This window comes from Gorilla gorilla, chromosome 20, assembly GCF_029281585.2.
Source record: "Gorilla gorilla gorilla isolate KB3781 chromosome 20, NHGRI_mGorGor1-v2.1_pri, whole genome shotgun sequence".
Classification (NCBI taxonomy): domain Eukaryota; kingdom Metazoa; phylum Chordata; class Mammalia; order Primates; family Hominidae; genus Gorilla; species Gorilla gorilla.
Window position 1 is genome coordinate 8,446,129 of NC_073244.2, and position 27,577 is coordinate 8,473,705.

At 52.0% G+C, this 27,577-nt stretch overlaps 1 protein-coding gene across 3 annotated transcripts in view; it reads right to left on the reverse strand.

Annotated features, from left to right (window-relative positions):
* GNG7 (G protein subunit gamma 7) overlaps window positions 1–27,577 on the reverse strand; it is a 193,532-nt gene that overhangs the window by 160,196 nt on the left and 5,759 nt on the right. Inside the window, exon 2 of one of the 3 annotated variants that reach the window (XM_055371191.2) lies at window positions 13,082–13,335. The exons of the other annotated variants lie outside the window; for them this stretch is intronic. The gene's annotated coding sequence lies outside the window, so the exon portion shown is untranslated. The remainder of the gene's footprint in view (window positions 1–13,081; window positions 13,336–27,577) is intronic. 3 annotated transcript variants of the gene reach the window in all.

Consider the following 27,577-nt stretch of genomic DNA (forward strand, 5'->3'; position numbering starts at 1 on the left):
ACCCCGCTGTCACGGGGGACAGAGCTGAGGCCTGCGCTCCCAGCGCCGGTGTCTGCATGCACACAGGTCATCCTGACTCCACAAAGTCAGCCCTGCAGCCTCCAGACAATCAGACTTGCTGAGCTAGGACAGCCACTGTGTCCCACGTGGCTTGTTTTCCCAGACCCTGAGCTGCCTCGGGCACGGCTGTGTGACGGGTGTGGAGATTCACAGAGCACTCTGTTCTCTGAGGGTCACTTTGGTCCAGGGTCTCCTCCCCTAGGCACTGCTGAGACACTGGGGCTGGAGTGTTCTCTCGGGCGGGGCTGTGCTGGGTACTGCAGGGTACTGAGCAGCGTCCCTGGCCTGCACCCACTCCAGCCAGGAGCCCTCACCCCCCCCCTCCCAAGTTGTGACAACCACAACATCCCAGACTTTACCAGGTGTCCCCTGGGGGACAGAATCATCCACCATTGACACCCCCTGGGTTACAGATTCCATGGACCACCCCTCCCACAAAGAGATGGCGTCCCATGATCCTCTGCCCTGCTGAGGTCCCAGGAGGCTGCACATATTGAAATCCCCACCCTGAGTGGGGAGGGAGAGAGGAGGTGAATCCGAGGAGCTGGGGGGTCCCCCTGATTTGGGGAGTTTATTCTGGTGTCTGGTGTGAGCAGGGAGCAGACTCGATATTTTTCCAAATAATTAAAGCAGGGTCTCTCCCCCTTGGAATTCAAGGACGGATCGTTCTCTGTGGTCACCCTGGGCACGGCAGGGTGCTGAGCAGCATCCCTGGCCTCCACCCAGTCCATGCTAGGAGCTGCCCCTCTCTTAACTGTGACAACCACAAATCTGTACCCAACTATGTTTAAAACTCTCCAGCTGATCTCAGACAACCCACCTTCCACCAACTCCCAGCAGCTCAGGAGCTACAGCCTTTCTGATGACCACCCTGGCAGTTGCAGGAAGGCCGAGGACCACCCCGGATCCCCCTGGACACCGGTGGCTCTGAGCCTCGGCCTGGCCAGCACCAGCCAATGCGTCCTTCACACCAGCCAAAAGGACCAACCCTCCAAGTGCTGACGAACGAGGTGAATGAGGCTTAAGTTGACGTTGTCCGGCCTGCCTTCTGCCTCACACGCTTCCCCCAGCTTCAGCCGCCTCCCCGAGACCCCAGAGCTGGGGAGGAGCCAGGCAGGGGAACGTTCGTCCTGGCTGAGCTCCGAGGCCATGTCCAGGGGTCATGAATTTGAGGTCAGCCCTGAGGCGGGCAGGTGACGGGTAGCATGCGGAGCCCCAGAGAGACAACACCTGGCCCATTCAAAGGGCATCAGGCACCGCTCCTGCCCCAGTGGGTGTGAAGCCCAATGTCATCAGCTCCTCCAACTACTCTGAGAAGCTGGGAGATGTTCTATTGTAAAATCTCCTGATTTTTAGTTTCATTTTATTTTATTCTTTTTTTTTTTTTTTTAAGATGGAGTCTGGAAGGCCGAGGCGGGTGGATCACGAGATCAGCAGATCGAGACCATCCTGACTAACACAGTGAAACCCCGTCTCTACTAAAAATACAAAAAATCAGCCGGGCGTGGCGGAGGGCACCTGTAGTCCCAGCTACTCGGGAGGCTGAGGCAGGAGAATGGCATGAACCCGGGAGGCGGAGCTTGCAGTGAGCCGAGATTGCATCACTGCACTCCAGCCTGGGTGACAGAGTGAGACTCCGTCTCAAAAAAAAAAAAAAAAAAAAAAGGTGGAGTCTCGCTCTGTCACCCAGTGGCGCAGTCTCAGCTCACTGCAACCGCTGCTGCCAGGTTCAAGCAATTCTCCTGCCTCAGCCTCCCGAGTAGCTGGGACCACAGGCACCTGCCACCATACCCAGCTAATTATTGTATTTTCAGTAGAGACAGGGTTTTGCCATGTGGGCCAGGCTAACCTCAAGTCATCCTCCTGCCTCGGCCTCCCAAAGCACTGGGATTGCAGGCGTGAGCCACCGCACCTGGCCTATTTTTAAATATTTTGTAGAGATGGGGTCTCACTGTGTTGCCCAGGGTGGTCTAGAACTCCCAGCTTCAAGCAATCCTCCTGCTTCAGCCTCCCAAAGTGTTGGAATTACAGGTGTGACGCCCGATTTTTTTTTTTTTTTTGAGACAGAGTCTCACTCTGTCATCCAGGCCGGAGTGCAGTGGTGCGATCTCAGCTCGCTGCAAACTCTGCCTCCCATGTTCAAGCAATTCTCCTGCCTCAGCCTCCTGAGCAGCTGGGATTACAAGTGTGTGTCACCACACCCGGCTAATTTTTGTATTTTTAGTAGAGACGGCGTTTCACCATGTTGGCCAGCTTGGTCTCAAACTCCTGGCCTTAAGTGATCTGCCCGCCTCGACCTCCCAAAGTGCTGGGATTACAGGTGTGAGCCACCGCACCTGGTCTGTGACCCCTGATTTTTAAATGCTGGCAATAATTCAAAGTTTAAAGCCACTGGGTTCTACCTTGGCCAGGTGACCAATGTCAACACCACCAGTGTGGACGTCACGTGCCCCTGATGTGTTCTCCCCAGAGCCCTGAACCCCAGACTATTCAAGAGCAAACATCATGGAAACTCACGTTGGGGGACATTTTACAAAACTCCTGACGAGTCCTCCTCAAAACCACTAGGTTGGCCGGGTGCGGTGGTTCATGCCTGTAATCCCAGCACTTTGGGAGGCCGAGGCGGGCGGATCACAAGGTCAGGAGATCGAGACCATCCTGGCTAACACGGTGAAACCCCGTCTCTACTAAAAAATACAAAAAATTAACTGGGCGTGGCGGCGGGTGCCTGTAGTCCCAGCTACTCAGGAGGCTGAGCCAGGAGAACGGCCATGAACCCGGGAGGCGGAGCTTGCAGTGAGCTGAGATAGCACCACTGCACTCCAGCCTGGGTGACAGAGCGAGATTCCGTCTCAAAAAAAAAAAAAAAAAAACCACCAGGTCATCAAAACCAAGGAGTCTGAGAAGTGTCCCAGCAGAGTGTAAGGAGATGTGGGGAGTCAATGGCACATGGGGTCCTGGAAAAAACAAGAAAATGGAAATAAAGACCAGGCGCCGTGGCTCACGCCTGTAATCCCCACACTTTGGGAGGCCGAGGCGGGCGGCTCACCTGAGGTCAGGAATTCGAGACCAGCCTGGCCAACGTGATGAACCCCTCCCTCTATTAAAAATACAAAAATTAGCCGTGCAGGGTGGCAGGCACCTGAAATCCCAGCTACTTGGGAGGCTGAGGCAGGAGGATTCTTTGAACCCAGGAGGTGGAGGTTGCAGTGAGCCAAGATCACACCACTGCACTCCAGCCTGGGTGAAAGAGCAAGACTCCATCTAAAAAAAAAAAAAAAAAGAAAGAAAGAAAAATAAAATGTAAATAAAGTGTGGAGTTGAGTTCGTGATAATGTATGGATACTGGTCTTTTTAGAAAATTTCTTTCTTTTTTTAGAGAGAGGGCCTTGTACTGCTTTTGTATATTTTAAACATACAATTGTGTATATTTCCAATATATTTCAGAGTTTTCTTAGGATACATTTGTGATAATTTGTTACACAGCATTAGCTAACTAATATAGGCTGTTTCCAAAATTCAAAACTACCCTAAAAGAAATCTGAGGCCAGGGACCGTGGCTCACGCCTGTAATCCCAGCACTTTGGGAGACCAAGGTGGGCAGATCACCCAAGGTCAGGAGTTTGAGACCAGCCTGGCCAACGTGGTGAAACCCCATCTCCACTAAAAATATAAAAACTAGCCAGGTGTAGTGGCACCTTGCCTATAATCCCAGCTGCTCCAGAGGCTGAGGCAAAAGAATTGCCTGAACCTGGGAGCCAGAGGTTGCGGTGAGCCAAGATCACCCCACTGCACTCTAGCCTGAGCAACAGAGTGAGACTCCATCTCAAAAACAAAACAAACAAGAAAAAAGAAATCTGAAATATATTGGAAATACACACAATTGTATGTTTGGAATATACAAAAGCAGTACAATCCACTCTTGAATCAGAATCGTCACACTGCTGGGAAAAGGGCAAGGTCTCCAAAGGTGACTGGTGTTTTTGTTTTTTGTTTTTGTTTTGTTTTTTTGAGACAGAGTCTTGTTCCGTTGCCCAGGCTGGAGTGCAGTGGTGCAATCTCAGCTAGCTGCAACCTCCACCTCCCGGGCTCAAGCGATCCTCCTGCCTCAACCTCCCAAGTAGCTGGGATTACAGGCACCCACCACCATGCCCGGCTAATTTTTGCATTTTTAGTAGAGACGGGTTTTTACCATGTTGGCCAGGCTGGTCTCGAACTCCTGACCTCAGCTGATCCACCCACCTTGGCTTCCCATAGTGCTGGGTTTACAGGCGTGAGCTACTGCGTCTGGCCTGCAAGGTGACTGTTTTAAAACACAGAGGACACCTGCTCAGATGCAAAGTCAGGGAGTGTTGAAGAAAACAGAGATCTCCTTATGTGATGGTCATAACTCGCATTTCCACCCTCGACAGCGCCGACTCCATCGGGCAGCTTTTCTACATAGTCAAGTTTGAAAACTGTGCCATTGTACGTCACCAGAAACGGACTCGGTTAGAAAACAATGCTCTTTCGTAATGTATACCGTACTACTTTTCCTAAAACGGAACTGTCATAACGCCTCCCCCTCTGGCTGAGACTAGAATAGATAAAAATCCAGATTTTCACACACTCGGGACTGGTAATGTTTTAACACATGGAAAACGCGACAGGGTTACAGACTGCTTTAGCTTCTCCAAACAAATCCACAACGGCGCCAAGCACTCCTAACAGTTGGACGTGTTCATAAATGAACCCAAACAGATCACGTTCTCAGAGACGGATGCACGCCAGAAATTCCTGTCGTGCCCCTGAAGAACTAACAGGTCTCTCTCTGCAACAGTGGACGACTAGTCAAACCCTGGAACCAGCCAGGAACAGCAGCAAGTGCACAGGCTCGGGAATGGGAATCTGGCTTTATGGAACCTCCAGGCTCAAGGGGACACCAGGAAGGGACAGCTTCGTGACCAAGCCCGGTGTGATCCACCAAAAATCTGCAACCACGAAGACCAGGAAATGCCAGCAGTGCCGAGCAGGAGAGGTCAATTGACGGTAAAGAAGCAGGGAGCGTTATTTAGCAAACCAGGCTGGTTAAAGAGTAGAGAATATCAGATGTCGCGGCCCCTCTGCAGAGGACAGTTCTGAAGGACAGCGATGACCTAAATTGGCTCCTATGAGGGACTGCTGGGGGAAATATTTCCCCAGGATCCTATAAGATACAAACAAAAACCTATGAAAACAGAAAAGATATTCCCGACACTGGGGGGTCTCAATGGGGCGGGGGAGGTCTGGGGACATCTGTGGTTTTCACGATTGGGGGGACCTCCTGGTATGGAGTGGGTGAAGGCCAGGGACACTGCTCAGCACCCTGCAGTGCCCAGGATGGCCCCTCCCCAGAGAATGATCCAGCCCCAATGTCCACAGCACCAGGGGGAAAAGACTCAAAGTTAATTATCTGGAAGAAAATATTGTTGAGCCAGTTGCCTCAGAATGGGACCGTATTTGGAAACAGGGTTTCTGCAGATGGACTTATTATTAAGATGAGGTTGTGCTGGATTAAGATGAGCCCTAAATCCAATAACTGATGTCCTTATAAGACGAGGGAAATTTGGACACAGACCCACACAGGACGGAGGCAGAGACTGGAGCGATGTCACCAGCCCAGGGGCGCCAAGAACCGCCGGCCACTTGCCAGATGCTGGAAGAGGCAGGAAGGATCCTCCCGGGGAGCTTCTGGGCCAGGAACGGCCCTGCCCACACCTTCGTCTCAGACTTCTGGCTTCTAGAACTGCCAGAAAATCCATTTCTGTGGTTTTGAGCCATGCAGGTTGAGGTCATTTTCCATGGGCGCCCTCAAATATCCAAACTTCACCCCACAGAGACCCTCCCCTAGGCAGCCACATCCTGGCATGTTCAGACACCCTCCTCGTGAACATGCACAGCCCCGAAGGCACCAGATAGACATTGATTTCCATCTAGAAGTGTCCGTCAAACCCTCAGCGATACTGCCGCCCAGGCTAGAGTGCAGTGGCACAGTCTCAGCTCACTGCAACCTCCACCGCCTGGCTCAAGCGACCCTCCCACCTCAGCCTCCCAAGGAACTAACTGGGACCACAGGCGCGCGTCATCATGCTTGCCTAATTTTTGTTTTTGATTTCTGCAGAGATGGGGTTTCACCATGTTGCCCAAGCTGGTGTCAAACTCCCAGATTCAAGTGATCCTCCTGCCTCGGCCTCCCATAGTCCTGGGATTACAGGTGTGAGGCATCGCGCCCAGCCTCTTTGGTGGTTTTCAGGAACAGCTAATTAGTTATTCTGCAGATGGGGGTTCAGGAGCTTGCACCACTTCCTAGACCCGGCTGGAGGAGTTGGGTGTAATTTTCAGCCGGGCGGTTGCAAGACTCAAAGAGATGTGTGGCAGAGAGAAGCTGTTCAGACAGCTTCTGGGGTTGCCGGGAAGAAACAAGCCACTTGCTCCGATCTGCACATTCCCTCCCTGTCCAGGGCTGATTTCCACCCAGGCAGGACTCCCGATTCCCAAAGAATCTCAAAGCAAGGTGTTCTCCTGGCTGTGATCCGGCTCTCAGCTCTAAAGGGACTCCATATCTTTACTGCAGACCCAAATCTGTGTCACCACAGAGGAAAAACGGCCGCTTAATTACACTTGCATATATGCTCGCAAGAATTCTTCCAGGGAGCAGGATCTGGGAACATCCTCTGGAGACAGGGCCTTCCAGGAGACGCTGAGCTCGGTGTTGGAGCATGGAGGCTGATCTAATCCATCAACAGGATGCCACAGGGGAGCAGAGAATTCCTTTTTTTTTTTTTTTTGCTTCGATTCCTTTCTATACAACCGTGGTTCTCAACCAGGGGTCCTTCTGGTCCCCAGGGGATGCTAGGTGGTGTCTGGGGGCATTTGTGACTGTTATGACTCAGGGATGCTCCTGGCATGGAGTGGGTGGAGGCCAGGGATGCTGATCAGCACCTGCAGTGGCCAGGACAACCCCACCCCAGAGAACGACCCAGCCCTGAATGCCAAGGGGGAGAGACTCTGCCTTAATTATTTGGAAAAATATTGTATCTGCTCCCTGTTCACACCAGACACCAGAAAAAATTCCCGATGGGGTGGATGGCAGAAACCAGGGGGGCCCCCAGCTCCTGGGATTCTCCTCCTCTCTCCCACCCCACTCAGGGTGTGGATTACAATGTGTGCAGCCTCCTGGGACCTCAGGAGGACAGAGGATCATGAGACACAGAGTTTCTTGGGGATCTGTGGAATCCCCTAACCCCCGGGGGTCTCACCTGGGGGTGATTCTGCCCCCCATGGAGCACTGGGCAATGTCTGGGGACATCTTTGGTTGTCACAACTCGGGGTGTCCCTGGCATAGAGTGGGTGGAGGCCAGGGATGCTGCTCAGCACCCTACAGTGCCCAGGACGGCCCCACCTCAGAGAACGATCTGGCCCCAAGGTCCACAGTGACAGAGAGTGATAACCGCTGCCATAATCTATAGGACTGACCATAGCCACATGCATATGGTCACACAAACATGAGTGTGACTGTCCCTCTGACTCAAAGGACAAAGCCAGTCCCAACCTTTCTAACCCTGCCACCTGTGCTGACCACCAGTGGCCTCTGTGTAGATGTTAGTTAGGGTTCAGCAGCCTTAGGAAAACAGAACACCAGGCATCCAGACCTTCCACTGTGGCCCTGAGTGGAAGAGGAGGTAGCAGTGGCCGACGCCAACACTGTCACAGCAAGAAACACGGGAGTGGGTGTGACTGTGGTCACTTCCATCTCAGGGCACATGCTACATTGAAGAAGTAAAACCTGGGGGGAGCAAGATATACAAGAAGTGAAAGGTGACTTGTAGAATGTTCTGGAATCTTCCAGAAGCTTCTGGAAACTTCCAGAATTTTCTGAAATATAGTAGGTATTGTGGCATAGCAAGGCTTTGGATTCGGAAGCTGCTGGGCTTGGGCATGGAGTCAAAAAAGTAACAGAGGAAAAGCCACGGAATGCAAACTTCCAGGGATGACATGGCTGCCACACAGTGGGCAAGTGGGTCACACCCACTGTACACAGGTCACACTTGGCTCTTTGAACTCAGTCACCTATTATGGGTGGAGGAACCAAATCCTGGGATGGGGTAATAAATGCATACGGGTTCAGTTTCCCCATCCACAACACAGGGAGAAGAATCAGATGAGGTGTCCAGTCTCGGAGGGTCCTGGGCAGCAGGCAGCGCCCCCAAGATCATCACCTCCAACCCTGATTCTGCCAAGCCCCAGCCTGGTAACTACTTCTCTCAAGGGGTCCCAGCTCTCAGAGCTAGGAGTGGCCTTCAACGCCAGGTCTACACCCCATGCCAACAGAATCCCTTCCCTGACCTTTGCACCAGCCCACCCATCCTCCGTCACGCAGCCTTCAACGATCAGAAACCAACAGCTTCCCATGACGGTCCCTCCTATTTCCAGACAAGCCTGATTCTTAAGCCAGCTGAGCCAAGCTACAGCTCCTATTCCCATCTCCCCAAGAACAGACTTCATCGTTTTCTCAATTTGGTCCACGCCCATGGTGTCCGTGAGGAAAAATAACAACGTAAGTAACATATAGTATAATGCCAATTTTTTTGCGACAGGATCTTGCTGTTGCCCAGGCTGGAATGCAGTGGTGCAATCATAGCTCACTGCAGCCTCAACTTCCTAGGCTTCCAAGCAATCCTCCTGCCTCAGCTTCCCAAGCAGCTGGGACCACAGGTGTGCACCACCATATCTGGCTAATTTTTAATAAATTTTGTAGAGATAGAGTCTCATTATGTTGCTCAGGCTGGTCTCGAACTCCAGGGCTCAAGCAATCCTCCCATCTCAGCCTCCCAAAGCGCTGGAATTACAGGCGTAAGCCACCACACCCAGCCAATACTAATATTAATACATAATATATTGAATAATATTAGCAGTGATTCCAGCAATAACAGTGATAACCAGGACCACCACCCATCCAGGTCACAGCCTCGTAGTCCATCCCAATCTTTTCAATGACCCTAGGGAGTGATTCCTATCCCGTCTGACACACCAGGAAACAGAAAGGTTCCATGTTTTGTTCAAAATTCACACAGAAAGAAAGTCACATGGTGGCTAAGTAGGCATTCTAAATCCAATGCCTCACCAAGCCTACATTCCAGAAAACTCTAGAAGTTTCTGGGAGTTTCTAGAAGGTTCCAGAAGATTCCAGAACCCTCCATGATTCACCACCTTTCACTTTTTATATATCCTATTCCCCCAGGTCCCACTTCCTCAAAGCAGGACAGAATTTTCAACCCCTTGCATTCCCATGTGCATCTTCACCTTACTCATTGTATTAACTCCAGGCACCAGGTAGCACCTTCCTAAATTACCTGGGCTTGGCAAGACCTAAATCAAAGACATGACCTGCTCAGTAGTCCCAGATGTGAAGAAACTCAGACTCCAATGCCAGAATCCCTTACAACAGAACCAGTCAGTGTCCACAGCTCTATTAGGCTTGACCCACAGTGGAGAAAGATGAGAAACCCACAGGGAGAAAAACAGGACCGTCTTCTTACAGTCTAAGACTGTCAGCCAGGCACGGCAGCTCACGCCTGTAATCCCAGCATCTTGGGAGACCGAGGAGGGAGGATCGCTTAAGCCCAGGAGTTCGAGCAGCCTGGGCATCATAGTAAGACCTTGTCTCTTTTTTTTTTTTTTTTTTTGAGACAGAGTCTCGCTCTGTTGCCCAGGCTGGAGTGCAGTTGTGCGATCTCGGCTCACCACAACCTCCACCTCCCAGGTTCAAGTGATTCTCTCTGTCTTAGCCTCCCCGAGTAACTGGGATAACAGGCACCTGCCACCATGCCCGGCCAATTTTAGCATTTTTAGTAGAGATGTGGTTTCACCATCTTGGCCAGGCTGGTCTCAAACTCCTGACCTCAGGTGATCCACCCGCCTCGGTCTCCCAAAGTGCTGGGATTACAGGCGTGAGCCACCTTGCCCGGCCACCTGTCTCTATTTTTTAAAAAATTAAAAAATTTTAAAATTAAAAATTAAAAGCTGTGAAGAGTGACCACATAGACTAACAGTGGGTTTTTTAGTAAAATACACTTAACACAAAATTTACAATTTTTTTTTTTTTTGAGATGGAGTTTCCCTCTTGTTGCCCAGGCTGGAATGCAATGGTGAGATCTCAGCCCACTGCAACCTCTGCCTCCTGGGTTCAAGAGATACTCCTGCCTCAGCCTCCTAAGTAGCTAGGATTACAGGCATGCATCACCACGCCTGGCTAATTTTGTATTTTAGTAGAGGCGGGGTTTCTCCATGTTGGTCAGGCTGGTCTTGAACTCCCGACCTCATTCGTTTCTTTTTTGAGACAGGGTCTTGCTCTGTTGCTCAGGCTGCAGTGCGGTGGTGTGATCACAGCTCACTGCAACCTTCATCTCCCGAGCTCGCATGAGGGTCCCCATGTCCTACATCCCCGTGAGCCCTTGTGATTGTTTGTTGTTTTGGTTTTTTAATTCTAGCCATCCTACTGGGCGTGAAGTGGTATCTCACCATGGCTCTGATTTGCATTTCCCTGAGGACTGACGCGGAGCATGTTTTGAAGTGAAACCGATAGTTTTTGTTTCTTTGATCCTCCTGTGTAACCCTCCCAAGTAGCTGGGACTACAGGTGTGCCCCAGCAGGCCTGGCTAATTTTTATTTTTATTTTTTTTTGTAGCAACCAATTTTTTTTGTAGCAACCAACTGTTTTTATTTTATCGTTTTTGAGACGGAGTCTTGCTCTGTTGCCCAGGCTGGAATGCAGTGGCGCAATCTCGGCTCACTGCAAACTCCACCTCCCAGGTTCAAGCGATTCTCCTGCCTCAGCCTCCCGAGTAGCTGGGACTACAGGTGCCCGCCACCACGCCCGGCTAATTTTTTGTACTTTTAGTAGAGACGGGGTTTCACCATATTAGTCAGGATGGCTTCGATCTCCTGACCTCATGATCCGCCCGCCTCGGCCTCCCAAAGTGCTGGGATTGCAGGCGTGAGCAACCTCACCCGGCCGCTCTCCAACACTTGGACTCAAGTGATCCTCCCACCTCGGCCTCCCAAAGTGCTGGGATCACTAGCATGAGCCACATCACAGGGCCAGACCTTTCTTGCACAGTGTTTGTGTGGACATACGCTTTCATTTCCCTTAGGTGTACATCTAGGAGTCGACTCACAGGGTCATATGGAAACGCTCTATGTAACCACTTCGGGAACTGCCAGGCTGTTTCCAGAGCAGCTGTACCACATGACGTTCCCAGCAGCGACGCATGAGGATCCCCGTATTTCTACCTCCCCGTGAGCCCTTGTGATTGTTTGTTGTTTTGGTTTTTTTAATTCTAGCCATCCTACTGGGTGTGAAGTGGTATCTCACCATGGCTTTGATTTGCATTTCCCTGAGGACTGACGCAGAGCATGTTTTCAAGTGAAACTAATAATTTCTGTTTCTTTGTTTTTGTTTGAGATGGAGTCTTGCTCTGTTGCCCAGGCTGGAGTGCAGTGGCGCAATCTCAGCTCACTGCAACCTCTGCCTCCCAGGTTCAAGGGATTCTCCTGCCTCAGCCTCCCAAGTAGCTGGGATTACAGGCGCGCGCCACCACGCCCGGCTAATTTTGTATTTTTAGCAGAGACTGGGTTTCACTATGTTGGCCAGGCTGGTCTTGAACTCCTCACCTCAGGTGATCCACCCACCTTGGCCTCCCAAAGTGCTGGGATTACAGGCGTGAGCCACCGCGCCCGGCCTGAAGCTGATAGTTTTTAACATGAGGGGTTCTGGTATAATCAGCTCCACAGCTAGAAGGAAGCTGGAGTTTTACCTGGAAAAATGTGCAAGGAAACGTGGCTGGTTCCATCACGGAGATGAAAGAGTTTGTGCAAAATGCAGACAGAGCCATCTCATAAAAGACCTATAGGGCGAGCTGGGCGCGGTGGCTCACGCCTGTCATCCCAGCATTTTGGGAGGCCAAGGCGGGTGGATCACGAGGTCAGGAGTTCGAGACCAGCCTGGCCAACATAGCGAAACCCCGTCTCTACTAGAAATACAAAAATTGGCCAGGCACGGTGGCACACACCTGTAGTCCCAGCTACTCAGGAGGCTGAGGCAGGAGAATCACTTGAACCCGGGAGACGGAGGTTGCAGATATCACACCACTGCCCTCCAGCCTGGGCAACAGGGCGAGACTCCATCTCAAAAAAAAAAAAAAAAGAAAAAAAAAAGAGCTACAGGGAGGCAGGGGTCATCCCTGCCCCTGCTCCCACCCCATCCGGTGAAGTCTCCCACTCCGTGCCACGAGCCTTGGTTTCCTCATCTGAAGACAGAGCCTCAGAAGAGCTGCCAGAGGTTGCTCTGGGGGTAACTGCAATGCTGGGGTGAGGGGCAATCGGAAACCTGCAGCTGCAACTGTAGCAGTGAGGGAGGCATTAGAATAACAGTCTACTGCATTCTAGAAGATTCCATCCTGGGCTCAATGAATAAGGACTCCCGGCAGGACATGGTGGCTCACGCCTGTAATCCCAGCACTTTGGGAGTCCGAGGCGGGCAGATCACGAGGTCAGGAGATCGAGACCAGCCTGGCCAACGTGGTGAAGCCCCATCTCTACTAAAAATACAAAAATTAGCTGGGCGTGTTGGCGCATGCCTGTAATCCCAGCTACTCGGGATGCTGAGGCACGAGAATCGCTTGAACCCGGGAGGCAGAGGTTGCAGTGAGCCGAGATTGTGCCACTGCACTCCAGCCTGGGCGACAGAGCAAGATTCCGTCTCAAAAAAAAAATAGAGAGGGGTTCTCACTATGTTGCCCTAGGCCAGCCTGGGTGGGAGGCCAGGCTGGTCTCGAACTCCTGACCTCAGGTGATGCGCCTGCCTCGGCCTCCCAAAGTGCTGGGATTACAGGTGTGAGCCACCACTCCCGGCCAAGACCCCCATCTCTAATTTTTTTAAAAAGACTATTTTCCCCGGAATACCTGCTAGATACTCTCCACGCCTTCTGTGTGGTCTTCTTACCTGCTCTTGAGGTAGGAGCCTCTTCTACAGATAAAGCCAACAAACAAAAACGATGCTTAGGCCAAAGAAGAAGATGCAGGCTCTGATAAAGACTGGCAGTGGGGAGGCGGGTGGGAGCCCGGAAACTTCAAGGTGTCACTGAAGCACAAGGTGACATCAGACAGGGAGAAGAAACAGGGGAGCTGGAGCAGGCGGAGATGGTGAAAGCCTGAGCCGAGGGCATTCCAGGTGAGGAGAAAAATAAGAGAGAGACCCTGGAGGAGGAGGGAGGGAAATTAACTGAGCTGTGAAAAACCTGCCTGGGGCTGACCAGCTCTTGCACAGGGACGGGCCAGCTCGGGCAGGGACGGGCTTGCTGCTGGGAGGTGCCCGTGCAGAAACAAGAAAGGAGCTCCTGCAGGGGCTGGCTAGGGAGCTGGTGGACAGCATCAGCCAGAGGAGCTCAAATCCGCCCTCAGCCCCAGGGGGTCGAGCTGCAAAAGCGACGTCAAATGGACAAAAATCCCATCGGGCACAGAAGCGCGACCAGCAAGTCTATGGATTTAAAAATAAATGATGGGGCCGGGCGCGGTGGCTCACGCCTGTAATCCCAGCACTTTGAGAGGCCGAAGCCAGGCGGATCACTTGAGGTCAGGAGTTCGAGACCAGCCTGGCCATTTTTTTTTTTTTTTTTTTTTTGAGATGGAGTCTCACTCTGTCGCCCAGGCTGGAGTGCAATGGTGCGATCTTGGCTCACTGCAAGCTCCTCCTCCTGGGTTCAAGCAATTCTCCTGCCTCAGCCTCGCGAGTAGCTGGGATTACAGGGGCCTGCTACCACGCCCGGATAATTTTTGTATTTTTAGTAGAGACGGGGTTTCACCATGTTGGCCAGGCTGGTCTCGATCTCTTGACCTCGTCATCTGCCCGCCTCAGGCTCCCAAAGTGCCGGGATGACAGGCGTGAGCCACCGTGCCCAGCCTGCACCAGTGCTATTGATGGAGGCCCCAAAGTGGTAGCAACACAAGTGGCCCCGGACGGATGCACGGATCAACGTAGCGTGGTCCACACACACCCCGGAGTACGATTCAGCCTTCAACAGCAGGCAATCCTGACACAGGCCACGATGAGGATGCACTTTGAGGACCTCAGCCTCAGTGAGAAAAGCCAGGCACAGAAGGACACATCCTCCGTGATCCACTCCTAAGAGGTTCCCAGAGCCCTCAGATTCACAGAGACGGAAAGTAGGATGGGGGCCGGGCACAGTGGCTCACGCCTGTAATCCCAGCACTTTGGTAGGCCGAGGCGGGTGGATCACCTGAGGTCAGGAGTTCAAGACCAGCCTGGCCAACATGGAGAAACCTCGTCTCTACTAAAAATACAAAAATTGGACGGGCGCAGTGGCTCACGCCTGTAATCCCAGCACTCTGGGAGGCCGAGGCGGGTGGATCACCTGAGGTCAGGAGTTCAACACCAGCCTGGCCAACGAGAAACCTCGTCTCTAGTAAAAATACAAAAATTAGACAGGCGTGGCGGCACACGCCTGTAATCCCAGCTACTCAGGAGGCTGACGCAGGAGAATCGCTTGAACCCAGGAGGCAGAGGTTGCAGTGAGCCAAGATCGCACCACTGCACTCCAGCCTGGGTGACAAGAGCGAGACTCTGTCTAAAAAACAAAAAAAAGAAAGAAAAAAGAAAAGAAAGTAGGATGGGAGTGCCAGGGGCTGGGGAGGGGGCTGGGGAGTCTGTGCTTCATGAGGACACAGTTTCAGTTTGGGAAGATGAGAAAGTTCTGGAGGGGACAGTGGTTGGTTAAATGTATCCAAAAAATGGTTAAACGGGGAAATTTTATGTTACATGTAATTTACCACAATGAAAAATGAAGAGAAGCCTGGGTGCAGTGGGTCACACCTGTAATCTCAGCACTTTGGGAGGCTGAGGCTGGAGGATAGCTTGAGCCTAGGGGTTGGAGACCAGCCTGGCCAATATAGCAAGACCCCATCTCTACAAAAAAATTTAAAAATCAGCCGGGCGTGGTGGCGTGCACCTGTGGTCCCAGCTACTTGGGAGGTTGAGACAGGAGGATGGCTGGAAACCAGGAGGCAGAGGCTGCAGGGAGCTGTGATCGCACCACTGCACTCCAGCCTGGGTGACAGAGGGAGACCCTGTCTTGAAGTAAAGTAAGGGAAGCAAAACAAAACAAAGTGAGAGAGGGGAAGCAGCTGAGAGTCAGAGACGGGGGACAGGGTGGGAAGTCACGAGGCCCCGTCCACTGTGTGCCAAACGTCGGATCCCCAGTAACGTCCGTGACCGCCCGGTCTCCTCCTCCCGAGACGAGGGCCTGGTGGGCAGGGGACGGCCTTGAACACCCAGCGACACCCTGCCGTTGTTTGCCCAGTGAAAAGAGGCCACTAAGAAAAGGGCCTTGGCAAAACAAAGGGCCCCATTCACTGTCCCCGTGAGAGGAGGCCTGAGCTCTTTCTCGCCAGAGCTCTCCTGTCCCGGCCCAGTTTCACTTTCCAAGGACACTCCAACCCCACCTCAGCCCCCACCGATATCCTGCTTTCCAGCAATCCTCTGCCTTTACCAGACACTTCATCAGAGCGAGAATGTGGACCCAGGGGTGTCACCTTGGTCCCAGAGGCCAGGGGGCAGAAAGTGCCGGCTGTCAGGCAGTTTCCCAGCCATGTGTGGTCTCTGTCTCAGCCTTTTTTTTTTTTGAGACAGAGTCTCACTCTGTCGCCCAGGCTGGAGTGCAGTGGTGCGATCTCAGCTCACTGCAACCTCCGCCACCCGCGTTCAAGCGATTCTCCTGCCTCAGCCTCCCGAGTAACTGGGATTACAGGCGCCCGCCACCACGCCCGGCTAATTCTTGTATTTTTAGTAGAGACGGGGTTTCACCACATTGACCAGGCTGGTCTCCAACTACTGGCCTCAGGTGATCCACCCGCCTCGGCCTCCCAAATTGCTGGGATTTTAGGCGTGAGCCACCGCACCCGGCCTCCCCCCTTCCTTTTTAAAAATGTTGCATCTCAGGCAAAGCTGCGCTCAACACCCCGGCCCGGCGCCTGCTTGCTTCAGTCTCCAGCACTGGGATCCCGGCCAATCCCCGCAACACATTCGGGACCGGCAGGACGCATATGTCTCCAATCAGAAGGGAGATGTCTCTCCTGAGCTCTCTTCAGTGTTTGCGGCCAAGATGGGGAAGACGACGAGTTTCCAACACCCTGAAATGATCCCAAGGAGCAGAGCCTTTGTAGGGTGGGGTCAAAAGAGACTTTACTTACTTTTTTTCTTTCTTTTTTTTTGAGACAGAGTCTCGCTCTCTCCCCCAGGCTGGAGTACAGTGGCACAATCTGGGCTCACTGCAAGCTCTGCCTCCCAGGTTCACACCATTCTCCTGCCTCAGCCTCCCAAGTAGCTGGGACTACAGGCGCCCACCACCACGTCCAGCTAACTTTTTGTATTTTTTAATAGAGACGGGGTTTCACCGTGTTAGCCAGGATGGTCTTGAACTCCTGACCTCATGATCCACCCGCCTCAGCCTCCCAAAGTGCTGGGATTACAGGCGTGAGCCACCACGCCCGGCCACTTTTTTTCTTTTTTTTTTTTTTTTTGAGACAAGGTCTGGCTCTGTCACCCACACTGGAGTGCAGGGGCATGATCTTGGCTCACTGCAGCCTCAACTTCCTGGGCTCAAGCGATCCTCCTGCCTCGGACTCCCGAGTAGCTGGGATTACAGGCATGTGCCACTATACTCAGTTAATTTGTTTCTCTTTTTTGTAGAGATGGTGTCTTACTATGTTGTCCAGGCTGGTCTCAAGCTCCTGGGCTCAAGCAATCCTCTCATCTTGGCCTCCCAAAGTGCTGGGGTTAGGCTGGGCATGGTGGCTCACACCTGTAATGCCAGCACTTTGGGAGGCCGAGGTGGGTGGATCACCTGAGGTCGGGAGTTCGAGACCAGCCTGGCCAACATGGAGAAACCCTGCCTCTACTAAAAATACAAAATTAGCCAGGCATGGTGGCCCATGCCTGTAATCCCAGCTAGTTGGGAGGCTGAGGTAGGAGAATCGCTTGAGCCCGGGAGGCAGAGGTTGCGGTGAGCCGAGATCACACCATTGCACTCCAGCCTGGGCAACAAGAGTGAAACTCCATCTCAAAAAACAAACAAACAAAAAAGAGTGCTGGGGTGACAGGAGTAAGCCACCAGCCTGGCCAAGAAGTTTAAATCATGATGCCGGGCGCGGTGGCTCACGCCTGTAATCCCAGCACTTTGGGAGGCCGAGCTGGGCAGATCACAAGGTCAGGAGATCGAGACTATCCTGGCTAACACGGTGAAACCCCGTCCCTACTAAAAATACAAAAAATTAGCCGGGCGTGGTGGCAGCGGGTGCCTGTAGTCCCAGTTACTCGGGAGGCTGAGGCAGCAGAATGGCGTGAACCCAGGAGGTGGAGCTTGCAGTGAGCCCAGATCGCGCCACTGCACTCCAGCCTGGGCGACAGAGCGAGACTCCGTCTCAACAAAAGAAAAAAGAAATCATGATGCAAAGATGAAAAGCAAAGTTTGCAGTACGGAGGATGGAGTCGGTGTCAGTGCTCTGGGGAAGTGGGGAGTTCCCTCAGCAAGAATGACCTCAGAGTAGCTGGTAGGTGGGCTAAGGCCACCTGGGCTGGGAGAACCAGGTTAACAGCACCAGTAGGAAGTCACCAGGGTCTCGAGGATCCCCAACAGGGAGAGAGCAACAGGGCACCTCACCCCTACGTGTTGTTTCCCAAAACCCGTAACCCCGGTCTGATCACGAGAGAAATATCTGACAAACCTAGATTGGAAGTAAGTCTGCACAATACCCAGCCGGTCCCCCTAAAACCGTCCAGGTCACGAGAGGTAACGAACATCTAAGACATGGTCCCAACCCGGAAGAACCCCCGGAGACGAGCCGGCTAAATGTCACGTGGGATTCTAGATGGGTCCTGGGGCAGGAAAGGACATTACGGGAAGATTAATGACATTTGAATAAAGTGTGGAGTTGAGAGAAATGAACCCATTGTTCGCCGGGCGCAGTGGCTCACGTCTGTCCTCCTAACACTTTGGGAGTCTGGGGTGGGAGGATCACTTGTGTTCAGGAGTTCGAGACCAGCCTAGGCAAAATAGCGAGACCTCATCTCTACGATAAAACAAAAATTAGCCAGGCATGGGGTTGCGTGCCTGTGGTCCCAGCTACTCAGGAGGCTGAGGTGGGAGGATCGCTTGAGCCCAGGAGTTGGAGGCTACAGTGAGCCATGATCACTCCACTGCACTTAGCCTGGGCGACAGAGTAAGACTCTGTCTCAAAAAAAAAATGCAAATGTAAATTTAAAAAATATTACTTTTAATGGCAAAGACCACAATTATGTTTGCCCCAACATAATAAATACATACAATAAATAAATAAATAAGAAAAAAATAAACAAAAATAAAAATAATGCAAGAAAAAGGGGAAAAAAACAAAATGCCAATCATACTATGCATGGCACCATGCTATAGGGGAAAAAAAAATTATATAAAATTGTTCCCAAATCATTAAGCCCTTCTCATTATGGAGGCTATAGGAATAAACGCTCCTAACAAGACCATATTTGGGCCGGGCTGGGTGGGCCTCCCAGCACTTTGGGAGGCCAAGGCGGGTGGATCACCTGAGGTCAGAGGTTCGAGACCAGCCTGGCCATCATGGTGAAACCCCGTCTCTACTAAAAATACAAAAATCAGCCGGGTGTGGTGGTGGACGCCTGTAATCCCAGCTACTCAGGAGGCTAAGGCAGGAGGATCACTTGAACCCGGGAGGCGGAGGTTGCAGTGAGCTGAGATGGCGCCATTGCACTCCAGCCTGGGCTACAGAGTGAGACTCCAACTCAAAAAAAAAACAAAAAAACAAAAAAAACCATATCCGATGCAATTCTCTGAAGTTAACTGTTAGAGCTCTGACAACACAGAGGCTGAAATGACATGACAAATGCTAAAGTACAAAGTTCCAAGATCAAGTCCCAGCATGACCACTAACTCGTGAAACCTCCAGACCTCAGTTTTCCCATGCGTAAAGCATGCGAGATGGACTCAAGGGCCAACACGCTTTTTCGGTAAGAGTCCAGATACCCAGCGTTTTCAGCCTTGCGGTGGAGCCACTCTCTACGGCAACGACTTAACTACACCGTGGTAGCAGAATACAGAGAGCGGTGTGCCAATAAAACATTATTTCTGGACACTAAAATCTGAATGCCATATAATTGTCATGTGTCATGGCCTTTTCTTTGACTTTTGTTTTTTGCTTCTTTTGGTGGCGGGTAGAAGCAGGGCTTCCTTTGACTTTTTTTTCCAACCATTTAAAAATGGAGGCCGGGCACGGTGGCTCACGTCTGTAATCCCAGCACTTTGGGAGGCCGAAGTGAAAGGATCACTTGAGGTCAGGAGTTTGAGACCAGCCTGGCCAACATGGTGAAACCCCATCTCTACTAAAAATACAAAAATTAGCCAGACATGGTGGCGGGCGCCTGTAATCCCAGCTACTCGGGAGGCTGAGGCAGGAGAATGGCTTGAACTGGGAGGCAGAGTTTGCAGTGAGCCGAGATCGCACCACTGCACTCCAACCTAGGTGACAGAATGAGATTCTGTCTCAAAAAATAAAATAAAATAAAAATGGGATAATCATTCTTAGCCCAGGGGCCATATATAAAACCAGGCTGTGGGCCAGAGGTGGCCCAAGGGCGGTGGTTACTGACTCCTGGACTGGACATGCTCCAAGCCCCTTCCTCACCTGCCTTTCTAAGATTCTCTGATTACAAATCCATGTGAGTTTTTCTATTTCAACCTGTTGGCTCAGGTCTTTTTTTTTTTTCTTCTTGAGACAGGGTCTTGCTCTGTCGCCCAGGCTGGAGTGCAGTGGCACAATCTCGGCTCACTGCAGCCTCCACCTCCCAGATTCAAGCAATCCTCCCACCTCAGCCTCCTGAGTATCTGGGGTTACAGGCACGCACCACCACGCCCAGCTAAGCTTTGTATTGTTAATAAAGACGGGGTTTCACCATGTTGGCCAGGCTGGTCTCGAACTCCTGACCTCAAGTGATCCACCCACCTCAGACTCCCAAAGTGCTGGGATTACAGGTGCGAGCCACCGCGCCCGGCCAGGGCAGTGAAACTATAGGATACCACAATGGTGGACACGTATCCTTACGCCCTTCTCCAAACCTGTAGAATCTTCCACACCAAGAGTAAACTCCAATAGAGACTGGGGACTCTGGGTGACAATGATGTGTCAACGTGGGTTCATCCATTGTGATTATAACGAATGCACCACTGTGGTACGGGGTGCTGGTAATGGGGGAGGCTGTGCCTGTGGGTTGCAGGGAGGTGTATGGGAACTTTCTGTTCTTACCGCTCGATTTTGCTGTAAACCTAAAATAGCTCTAAAAAAATAAAGTCTATTTAAAAACCCAACTGTATCTTTGTACTTTAATGCAATAAAAGAATCATAAAATCATTAGAAATGGTTTCGGCCTGGCTCAGCGGCGCATATCCGTAATCCCAGCACTTTGGGAGGACAGGACCGGAGGACTGCTTGAGCTCAGGAGTTTGAGACCAACCTGGGCAACATGGCGAGACCCCATCTCTACTAAAAATGGAAAAATTAGCCAGTCGTGGTGTTACATGCTTATAGTTCCAGCTACTCAGGAGGCTGAGATGGGAGGATCACTTGAGCCTGGGAGGCAGAGGTTGCAGTGAACCAAGATTGCATCACTACACTCCGGCCTGGGCAACAGAGCAAGACTCTGTCTCAAAAAAAAATAAAAATTAAAAAAATAATAATAAAAGGAAAAGAGCCGGGCGTGGTGGCTCACGCCTGTAATCCCAGCACTTTGGGAGGCCGAGGCGGGTGGATCACTTGAGGTCAGGAGTTTGAGACCAGCCTGGCCAACGTGGTGAAACCTCTTCTCTACTAAAAATACAAAAATTAGCCAGGCGTGGTGGTGCAGGCCTGTAATCCCAGCTACTCGGGAGTATGAGGCAGGAGAATTGCTTGAACCGGGGAGGCGAAGGTTGCAGTGAGCCGAGATCACACCACTGCACTCCAGCCTGGACAACAGAGCAAGACTCTGTCTCAAAAAAATTAAGATAAAGCAAAATAAAAGAAAAAGAAATAAGTTAGACGAGTGGTTCTCAACCAGGGATGCCTTTGCCTTCGGGGGACCCTTGGCAATGTCTGGGGACATTTGTGGTTGTCATGATGGGGGAGCTTCTGGCATGGAGTGGGTGGAGTCCAGAGATGCTGCTCAGCACCCAGCAATGCCCAAGACGGCCCCACCCCAGAGAAGGATCCAGCCCCAATGTCCACAGTGCCCAGGGGGGAGATCCTGCTTTATCCAGGCCTCACCACTGCAATAACAACACACTTAATATTTACAAAGTGCTTTAAAATTCCCGGCGCATCCCTGCTGCATGTGGCCAGGGCCAGGCGTTTCCACCCCGTTTTACAGACCAGGAGCAGTCGGGGGCACTTCTCAGAGGGCTGCGTGGTCACCTGTGGCCTCCCTGCCCCCGGGTGCTTCTGGGAAGGACATGAACTCAAAACTCCCACTTCCTCCTGCAGCCACGTGCGCTCCCGGGGGCCCCTGCAGGCACAGAGTTCTCCGCAGGTTGTGGGATGGTGCACGTGTAATTTTTCTGTAGTTGGGAAAGGCAGGAGGGAGGAGGAAGAAGCAGGAAGGGAACTAGCACCCGGGACCACACAGCCTGGGAAAAGCCTGAATCTCACCGCACACGGGACGAAGGCGTTGGGGGTTGCACTGTGCACCCCTCCAAAGGAACGGTCCACAACCCAACCCCGCACACCTGGGAATGGGAGCTTACTTAGAATCAGGGTCTTTGCAGATGACATGAGTTTTGATGCAGTCACGATGGATTAGAATGAACCCTAAAATGGGTGCAGCACACCAACATGGCACATGTATACATATGTAACAAACCTGCACGCTGTGCACATGTACCCTAAAACTTAAAGTATAATAATAATAAAAAAAAAGAAAAGAAACATACTGTCACTGCATCCAAAAAAAAAAAGAATGAACCCTAAATCCAACGACCGAGGGCCTTTTTTTTTTTTTTTTTTTTTTTTGTGAGACAGGCTCTTGCTCTGTCACCCAAGCTGGAGTGCAGTAGCACAATCACGGCTCACTGCAGCCTCCACTTCCCAGACTTCAGCGATCTTCCCACCTCAGTCTCCTGAGTAGCTGGGACCACAGACGCGTGCCAACACGCCCGGCTAATTTATGTCTTTTTCGTAGCGATGGGATTTTTTCCTGTTGCCCAGGCTGGTCTCAAACTCCTGGGCTCAAGCGATCTACCCGCCTTGTTGTCCTAAAGTGCTGGCCCAGACTGACCTTATAAGAGGAGGGAAATTTCGGCCGGGTGCAGTGGCTCACACCTATAATCCCAGCACTTTGGGAAGCCGAGGCGGGAGGATCACCTGAGGTCAGGAGTTCAAGACCAGCCTGGCCAACATGGTGAAACCCCGTTTCTCCTAAAAATACCAAAATTAGCTGGGCATGGTGGCACACGCCTGTAATCCCAGCTACTCGGGAGGCTGAGGCAGGAGAATTGCTTGAACCCGGGAGGCAGAGGTTGCAGTGAGCTGAGATCATGCCACCGCACTCCAGCCTGGGCAGCAGAGCAAGATTGCATCTCAAAAAAAAAAAAAAAAAAGAGGAGGGAAATTTCCATGGACACCCAGGGAAAAGGCCTTTTGTGATGACAGAGGCAGAAATTGGATCAATGAGGCCATAAGCCAAGGACTCCTGGAGCCCCCAGGGGGTGGGGGAGGCAGGACGCCTCCTTCCCTGGAGCCTCTAGAAGGAGTGCAGCCCTGCTCACACCGTGACTTCAGACTCCTGTCTCCAGAACCATGAGACAATACATTTCTGTTATTTTAGCCACCCGGTCTGTGGTCATTCATGACGGCAGCAGCCCCAGGCTCCTCCTACAACTGGGCACTGCCAAGGCCGGCAAAGTCCAGGCCTTACTTTCCGACCACATTGAAGCCACAGCCGTCTCTGTGCCCAGCAGACTCTGCCAGTACATCTGCATTTGAACTTGGCTGGATTCACCTCTTTTCTTTGATTCCTCCTGGCTTTGTTGTCCATCAAGTTAGGGAGTTTTTTAAGAAGGCGAGGGGAGGCCAGGCACGGTGGCTCACGCCTGTAATCCCAGCACTTTGGGAGGCCGAGGCAGGCGGATCACGAGGTCAGGAGATCGAGACCATCCTGGCTAACACGGTGAAACCCCGTCTCTACTAAAAATACAAAAAATCAGCCAGGCGTGGTGGTGGGCGCCTGTAGTCCCAGCTACTCGGGAGGCTGAGGCAGGAGAATGGCGTGAACCCGGGAGGTGGAGCTTGCAGTGAGCCGAGATTGCGCCACTGCACTCCAGCCTGGGCGACAGAGTGAGACTCCATCTCAAAAAAAAAAAAAAAACAGAAGGCCGGGGCAGTGGTCTTGGGCTTGTCAACAAAGGTCAAATGAACAATGAAATCCGACGTGGTGGCTCACACCTGTAATTCTAGAATGTGGGCCGGACACGGTGGGTGAATCGCTTGAGCCCAGGAGTTCAAGACCAGCCTGGACAACACAGCAAGACCCCGTCTCTACAAAAGATACAAAAATTAGCCAGGTGTGGTGGTACATGCTTGTGGTCTTGGCCATCTGGGAGGCTGAGGCAGGAGGATCACTTGAACCTGGGAGTTCAAGGCTGCAGTGAGCTGCGATTGTGCCACTGCACTCCAGCCTGGGTAACAGAGTAAGCCCCTGTCTCATTAAAAAGAAAAGTAGACGTTCAGCCAGGCACAGTGGTTCATGTCTGTAATCCCAACACTTTGGGAGTCCGAAGCGGGTGGATCACTTGAGCTCAGGGGTTCAAGACCAGCCTGGGCAACATAGTGAGACTCCATCTCTACAAAAAATTAGCCGGATATGGTGACATGTGCCTGTAGTCCCAGCTACTCTGGAGTTTGAGGCAGGAGGATCGCTTGAGCGCAGGAGTTTGAGACCAGTCTAGGCAACATAGCAATATCCCATCTTTACAAAAAAAAAAAAAAAAAAAAATTAGCTGGGCATAGTGATCTCTGCCTGTATTCCCAGCTACTCAGGAGGTCGAGGTGGGAGGATTGCTTGAGCCAGGGAGGTAGAGGTTGCAGTGAGCCAAGATCGCACCACTGTACTCTAGCCTGGGTGACAGAGCGAGACTCTGCCTCAAAAAAAAAAAAAAAAAAAGAAAGAAAGAAAAGAAAAGCAGACTTTCAACCTTTCAACTAATTAACATACATCAAAGGTCATCTTTTTCTACTTTACCATCTTCCAAAGAGTAACTGTACAGAAACTCCAAAAAGGTAGCCATTTCTGCAAACCAGGGTCTCTCCCCTGGGCACTGTGGACATCGGGGCTCTGGACCATTCTCTGGGGTGTGGCCATCCTGGGCTCTGCAGGGCACTGAGCAGTGTCCATGGCATCCACCCACTCCATGCCAGGAGCAGCCCCAGTCGTGACAGCCACAAATGTCCCCAGACGTTGCTCAGTGTCCCCTGAAGGCCAGAATCGCCCCCAGGGACAAGCTCTGATTTAGGGCATGGCTGGACATGAGACAGAGACAGCACCAGACAAATGTGTCAAGGGTTAAAGAATGAACGCCCACATTCTACCCACAACCCCCTCAAGTCTCTAGTCAAATGCCGCCTCCTCTTGGAGGCTCTCAGAGGTCGAGGTCCCTGTCTTCATTTTGTAAAACCCATCACTCGACACAACATCAGACGCTTAATATTGTGTTGTGAACGTTAATAAATGTCTGTAAAATAAATGACTCTGACCTTGAAACGGCAATGTCTCTATGCCTAAGAAATCTTGGTTGTTTGAGGATAAAATTCTCTTCCTTTCTCTCTCTTGGGTTGGGCTACATTTGAGATTGTAAGGCTGGGTAAGCACAGGGGATTTGGGTCAGAAATGTCAAGGCTATCTGGAATTGGTGACACTATTTTTGGAGGAATCTACATTTTGGGGAGATTTTTTTTGTTGCTTTTTTTTTGGCGGGGGGGGGGGGCAGGGAATAGCACTTAACTAGTTCAACCATAGTTTTTAGGGGAAAAAAAAAAGTTTTAGTTGGAAGGATCTGTTCTACCATAGCCTGGTATAGAGCAGTGGTTCTCAACCCCAGATGACTGTGGACAATGTCTGGGGCCATCGGTGGCTGTCACAACTCAGAGATGCTCCTGGCATGGAGTGGGTGGAGGCCAGGGACGCTGCTCAGCACCCTGCAGTGCCCAGGACGGCCCCACCCCGGAGAACAATCCGGTCCCCCCTATCTGCAGTGCTAAGAGGGAGCCCCTACATTATTTGGGAAAAAAATCAAGTCTGCTTCCTGATCACACTGGACACCAGAATAAACTCCCGATGGGGCAGACAGTGTAAATCAGGGGGACCCCCAGCTTCTGGGGCTCACCTCCTCTCTCCCTCCCCACTCAGGGTGTGGATTTCAATGTGTGCAGCCTCCTGGGACCTCAGCAGGGCAGAGGATCATGGGACACGGAGTCTCTTGGAGTCCGTGGACTCCCCTAGCCCAGGTGTGATCTGCTCCCTGAGGGACACTGGGCTATGTCTGGGGACATCTGTGGTTGTCACAACTGGAGGTGCGCCTGGCGTGGAGTGGGTGGAAGCCAGGGATGCTGCTCAGCACCTCAGGACCTGCAGTGCCCAGGACAGCCCTGCCCCAGAAAATGACCCTACTCAGGCCATCACAGGGTAGGGTTGAACTCGAGCTCAGGAGTTCGAGACCAGCCTAGGCAATACAGGGGGACCTCCATGTTTACAAAAAAAAGTTTTAATTAGCTGGGCATGGTGGCGTGCATCTGTAGTCCCAGCTACTGTGGGAGGCTGAGGTGAGAGGATTGCTTGAGCCCGGAGTTTGAGGCTGCAGTGAGCCAGGCTGAGAAAATGTGTGGTGAGTGGCATGGGGAGACCTAGCGCCCTCTATGTACCCACCAAGATGGGCCAGTCTCCACCAATCCGTTCCCTGGCAAACTTGTATTCTACTCAAAGCTTCCTCGTGGCCTCCTGTCTGGACCTACCGCAGCCCCCTCTCTACCCCCCTGGACGACTTCTTATCACCCCTGCACCTATTCAGCTCCTAGAACACACAGGCCCGAGGCCCCCACCTCTGTGCCACCCTGGGCTCAGGCCCCTCTGACCCGGACTGCCATCTCCACGGTCCCCACACCAGCACACAGATGCCTCATTCACGTGGTGTTCCCAGGGCCTGGCACCAGTTCTGAGGCTTAAAATAGGCACACAACGGCCCTTTGTCGGATAGAGGAAGGAAGGAAGGAGCGTTTCAGACAAAGGAGACAGCAACAGCAGCGTCCAGGAAACCCAGGGGCACCGGGGAGGGGGATGGAGCCAAGTTGGGGTGGGGTACTTGAAGGGTCAGAGGGCAGGGCCAGGCCATGCAGGACGCTGAAGACCCCATGAGGAACTGGGGTGCCATCATGTGGGTGCTGACTTGGTAGGGGGCAGGGAAGTGACTGTCTGATCAGTGCCCAGGAAGCTTACTAGGAAGGTCCTGCTGGAGCTGGAGAAACCAGAGGCTGATTCGTCACCTCGGAGTCTCCCGCCAGGGATGATGAGGCTCTCGGCTCAAGAGGGAGCACTGAGATGGGAAAGAAAGCAGACAGAAGGGGCCGGGCATGGGGGCTCACGCCTGTAATCCCAGCACTTTCGGAGGCAGAGGCGGGCAGATCACCTGAGGTCAGGAGTTTGAGACCAGCCTGGGCAACATGGTGAAGCCCTGTCTCTACTAAACATACAAAAATTATCTGGGTGTGGTGGCGGGCGCCTGTAATCCCAGCTACTCGGGAGGCTGAGGCAGGAGAATCACTGGAACCTGGGAGGTGGAGCTTGCAGTGAGCCGAGATTGCACCACTGCACTCCAGCCCGGGAGACAGAGTGAGACTCCGTCAAAAAAAAGAAAAGAAAGAAAGAGAGAGAGGGGAGAGAGGGGAGAGAGGAGAGAGAGAAGGAAAAAGAAAAAAAGAAAGAGAAGGAGAGAAAAAGAAAGAAAGAAAGAGAGAGAGAAAGAAAGAAAGAAAGGAAGGAAAGAAAGGGAAGAAAGAAAGGAAAGGAAAGGAAGGAAGAAGGAAGGAAGGAAAGAGAGAAAGAAAGAACCACTAAACAAACATCCCAAGCCTCAGTGCAGTGGGCTGCCTGTGCCCAAGAAAAAGCCATTTACATCCCAGCACCGTGCTTCATTGCCCAAAGGCAAAAGCAGCCGAGCGTGTGTTGCTGGATGGATGGATGAGCACAGCCCGGCCTGTCCACGCACCGGAACACGACTCAGCCCTGAAAAGGGTCGAGGCTCTGACGCAGGCCACAGCACGGATGCACCTTGAGCATGTCGCACGCAGTGAGAGACACCAGACACAAAAGGCCACACAGTGTGTGACCCATTTCTTTGAA